The sequence below is a fragment of the Taudactylus pleione genome, unplaced genomic scaffold (assembly GCF_031769625.1).
Source record: "Taudactylus pleione unplaced genomic scaffold, aTauple2 ptg000248l, whole genome shotgun sequence".
NCBI classification, from domain to species: Eukaryota; Metazoa; Chordata; class Amphibia; order Anura; family Myobatrachidae; genus Taudactylus; species Taudactylus pleione.
This window is the reverse complement of record NW_028284650.1, coordinates 4816100-4821343: the sequence shown is the minus strand read 5'-3', so window position 1 is coordinate 4821343 and position 5244 is coordinate 4816100. Positions and strand designations below refer to the sequence as shown.

At 36.0% G+C, this 5244-nt stretch overlaps 1 pseudogene; it reads right to left on the bottom strand.

Moving 5' to 3' along the window:
* Positions 1–1901: 1901 nt before the first annotated feature.
* Positions 1902–2020, bottom strand: LOC148516555 (5S ribosomal RNA; annotated as a pseudogene).
* Between the last annotated feature and the right edge of the window lie 3224 nt (positions 2021–5244).

Below are 5244 nucleotides of genomic sequence, written 5' to 3'. Positions count from 1 at the left end.
TATATTGATCTTTTAGACTGAGGTCTTATGATCATCTGTTAGGGAATATATATTAAATGAGAATAAAATATATATTTGTTCCTTAATAGGTAAATTTCGAGAACAATATCATAAATTATTAACCACTCCTTCCAGTGCGGTTTTCCTTTCCTTGTTCTAGTGTGATTAAACGTATTACTCAGTCCGTTTAATATTATCTGAGTGAAGCATATCTGGGGGTTAATATGATCGTCTGATCGTTGCAGTCTGAGGAGCTACCAAGAAGAAAGAAGCCTGTACAGAACCTCTCCGGAGTCCCCGCGGTGTATGACCGGGCTACAAGCAGACGCCTGCTGGGAGTTCAGCTGGGCACAGCTGATACTCACATGACCTGCTGGACACGCGTTTCACCATTCGGGCTTTGTCAAACAGGAAGCCAAGTGTTAGTGTCATAGTGCAGCGGCCACTAAATACGCTGCATTGGTGATGACCTCATATGTCTCCACCCCTATTATTCTACCACGTGGGGTGAGATAGACAAACAAAGGAGAGGGTTGTCAGCAGTATTTCCTGTTTATCTTTTGGGTTGTCATAGCAACATATTTTGTTTATCTATTAGTCTATCGGATTCCAACATTTTCAGGGGGGAAAAATGAGTTGTATTAGAGGTACTAAAATTGATGAGATCTACAGTATGCCTCATGATGAAATAACCATATAATGCATATCACATAAAAATATTAATAACAATTTACATAATGAGCGCGTTAATAAACAATAATGCAGCAGCCACTATATACGCTGCATTTGATAGTGACTTCATATGTCTCCACCCCTGTTTTTCTACCACATGGGATGAGATAGACAGACAGCGGAGAAGATTGTCATAGCAACATTTCCTGTTTATCTACTGGTCTGATCGGATTCCGATATTTGCAAAGAGGAAGATAAATTTGAATAAAGAAATGGTCAGAACTGCAATGTGCCTCATAATGAAATAACAATACAGTGCACGTCACACAAAAAATATATACAGGTTACAAATTGCATAGTGAGTGCATAAATAAACATGAAAAGAAAAAATATTAATAATAATATAAAATTGAATAAATAATAATAATTATAAATTGAATTATAATAATTAGCTTATTATATTAAAGATAGTCAAACTCAATTTAATAATAAGTATATCGGATAATTCAAAGATAAAATATAAATATATTAAAAAATATAATATATAATTGTTAAATAAGAACACAGACAAGTGCAATGGTCAATTCAACTTGGTCATCCATATTATGCTGTTCCATCAGATTATTTGCCATTTTATACTAGGTAGTATGAAAAAAATTATACAATAGCAGAGTAAACGAGTAGTGATCCTATAGCCACAAAGTCCTTTCGGTCCGTGTGCTATATTGCAGTAAATGGACCTTACTCAGGTATGTGTTGTATAGGGTAACTATTAGTAGGAAGACAAAATCACTTCTGCTGTTCGTATTTGTTGTTAACCGACAAGAACCTTGGTGTCATGCATACATTGCAAGGCACAATGTCGGACCGAATGAGAGAGTGATTAAATTGGTAGAAGGAGTACAATAAATAATAATTATATAGTAACTTGGTGGTAAATCCACTGAAAGAGTATATCATATAAATGGATACATTAGATTGATCATAAGTTTACTAAATATAGAATTGTGATAATCTAATACTATGCCCATAGACAAGTATATAGTAGATAGTTATAGTATAAAAGAGCTATGATCCTATAGCCACAATGCCCTTTCAGTCCGTGTGTATAGTCACAGTGAACAGACCTCACTCAGGTATGCATTGTATAGGACATCAATTAGAAGAAAGATGCAATCACTTCTGCTTTTCATCTGTCTTGTTAGCCGACAGATACCCTGGTGCTTCATAACCTACTGCACCTGGTATTCCCAGGTGGTCTCCCATCCAGGTACTAACCAGGTCCAACACTGCATAGCTTCCAAGATCAATCGAGATTGGGCATGTCCGGGGTGGTATAGCTGTAGATTTATTAGGCATTGCAGGGTATACCGTCGGACCAAATGAGAGAGTGATTAGGTAGAGAAAGTAGAGATATCATATAGCTAGAAAATAAGCTGTGCATCACTGTGAAATCACAAACAAAATAATAAAATAATTGAAAAACATGATATAAAATTCAAACAAAAAGACAAAAATATAAATATATTATACTAAGGAAATATCTATCTATATATATATATATATATATATATATATATATTGTAAACAAAATAAAAATATAATAAATATATAAAATAAAAATAAAGAATAATAATAAAAAAAGAAAGTGAGAAGAAAGAAAGTGAAAGTTGAAGGTAAAGACGAATAAAGTTAAAAGTAGTGAATATAGTATAGTGCAGATTAATAAGAGATACATGTATATATATCCTTAATATGTGTCTTTGTCTCAGGAGAAAAAACATAAAGAAAAAAAGAATTTATATATATATATTAATAATCAAGTGAGAAAATAAGTGATAGTCAGATAACACCAACTAGGTGTTAATTTAAGAGTGAATAAATATAAAAAACGTGAAACAAGTGTATGCGTAATTGACACAAACAGCAGCAAACAAAAATAAAAAAAGCATGTAAGTCAGAAGTCAGTTCACTAATCATGGAGGTAGGAAAATTCCGTAATTGATTTGTTCATTTAAACCCCTGGGTGCTACACTCCCCAATCTAAAGATCCGTTGGCATTCTTTTTTTAGGAGTTCCCTTGTGATGTCTCCACCTCTGATACCCAATCTTATTCTTTCAAGGCCAAAGAATCTCATGGCTTTATCTTTATCAAGATGTCTAGTGTGGAAATGTCTTGCCACAGTTGTAATTTGTTTCATCTTTGCCATATCTGAACTGGCATTTCTTACATTTCCTACGTGTTCCAGTATTCTTGTTTTAAAAGGTTTCTTCGTCATACCGACGTATCTCATGTCACAGGTGCATGAGATACAGTACACCAAACCCGAGGTATTACAGTTGACAAAATCTTCCAGAGGAATCACCATTCCATCTTTGTCCTGAATATAATCAATTTTAGTGATGTAATTACAGGCTTTACATGAGCCACATGGGTAAGTTCCTTTTGTTTTGAAATGACCTATTTTAGTGTTGGAGAAATGACTCTTAACAAGGTGATCCTGTAAGTTAGGTGAGCGTCTCCAACTCATGGATACTTTGCTTTTGAGTTTAGTTGCAAGATCCATGTCAGATAATAATATGGGCCAATGTCTGTTTATGGATTCTTGTATCTCCTTCCACTCTTGACAGAAATTGCAGACAAATCTAATTTCTTGGCTGTCAGATTTTTTCTTTCTTGTTTGGAATATTAGGGATTCTCTCTTGGTATTATGCAATGATGTTTGGGCTTTTTTGATAATTCTATTACTGTAGCCTCTTTCTTTAAGTCGCATGGCTAGTTCCAAGCTCTTCTCTTTGTAAACCTTATCCTCTGAGCAGTTTCCTCTTAGCCTGAGGAATTCTCCTCTTGGGATGTTATTTACTGTTGGTGGGAAGTGAGCACTAGAGCTATGCAGGAGACTGTTAGTTGCAGTTTGTTTTCTATGTAGTTCTGTAGCTAACATATTGTTGTGATCTTTGTAAATAGCCAGATCCAAAAAGGAAATCCTATTTTTATTGATATCATGTGTCAATTTCAGATTCAGATTATTGTTGTTTAATACATTGATGAATTCAAGGAGTTTGTCTTCACTGCCATCCCAAATGACCAGAATATCGTCAATATACCACATCCAACTGATGATATTGCCAGTGTACTGATCATTCCTCTCATGGAATACCACTTCCTTCTCCCACCAGCCTAAATATAGGTTGGCATAGGTGGGGGCACAGGCTGACCGCATCGCTGTGCCCCTCACCTGCCAGTAAAATTTGTCATTAAAGGTGAAGAAGTTTTTGTGAAGAATGAAATGTAAAAGTTGTAAAATAAACTCATGGAATTCATCCATGCCTTCCATGGTCAGGAAATATCTAACTGCTTCAACCCCCAATTTATGTTCAATGCTGATGTAGAGGGCTTCCACATCCAAACTGGCCAGTAAATAAGTGTCTTCCATGGCAACATCATGGAGTTTCATAAGTACGTCAAAAGTATCGCGTACATATGAGGGTAGAGCTAGCACATGTTTCCTAAGATGAATATCCACAAAAGTACTTGCCTTCTCCGATAGACCCCCAATACCAGATACAATCGGTCTCCCTGGGGGGTTGTGGAGATCCTTGTGTATCTTTGGCAACAAATAGAAAGTGGGTACTTTAGGATATTCAGTATGTAGATATTGATGTTCCTGTTTAGTAATGATGTTGTTATGTACAGCTCTATCCAGTATTTTATTGTAAAGATCCTTACAATTCTCCATAGGATTAAGGTGTCTGCAGATAGCAATTCGGGTCATCCAGTTGTCTATGGGCTTCTCTTATATACATACATTTTGGCCAGATTACAATATTCCCTCCCTTGTCAGAGGGCTTGATAATCACATCATCCCATTCTTTGATTTCTTTAATAGCATATTTCTCCTGTCGATTCAGATTTCCCAATGGGTATTTGTATTTATTTTTTAATTGAATTTTATCCAGGTCCTGACTGACCAAATTCATAAATACCTTGACCTCTGGGCATACATTTTCCTATGGATAGAAGGTAGATCTTTTTTTGCACATCACTCTCCTATGGGTATCGCTATCACTCAGTAGAGTACTATCTTCAGATTGGGATTCGTCAAGTAAATCCTCCAAGATTCTTAGTGCAGCAAAGTATTCATCCGTAAGGCCAGTTTGAGATGTAGCCGATGTTTCTGATGTATGTCCCTGTTCTTTTTGCGAATAGATTTTGGTTAACTGGAGTTTGCGTTCAAAAAGGCGCAAATTAGTTTCCCATTGGAATCTATTAAATCTCGTAGATGGAGAAAAAGATAAACCCCTCATAAGAACATTATTCTGTATGTGGGTGAGTGTATGGTCTGAGAGATTAATTATTTGAAGCCTCTGATCATTCATTACAATCCTGTTTTGTTCCTGGTGTAGTATCGGGTTTGTGGATATATTTCCCATTTTGGGCCTTCTCTTGCCCTTCTTTGCCCCCCTTCTCGTCTTCCTCTTGACGGGCGGCCACGTGATTGATGGGTAACCCCTAAAAAAGGCTGAAAATCCAAATCTGAAATGTTCCTATATCTAGTGGTCTGGCTATTT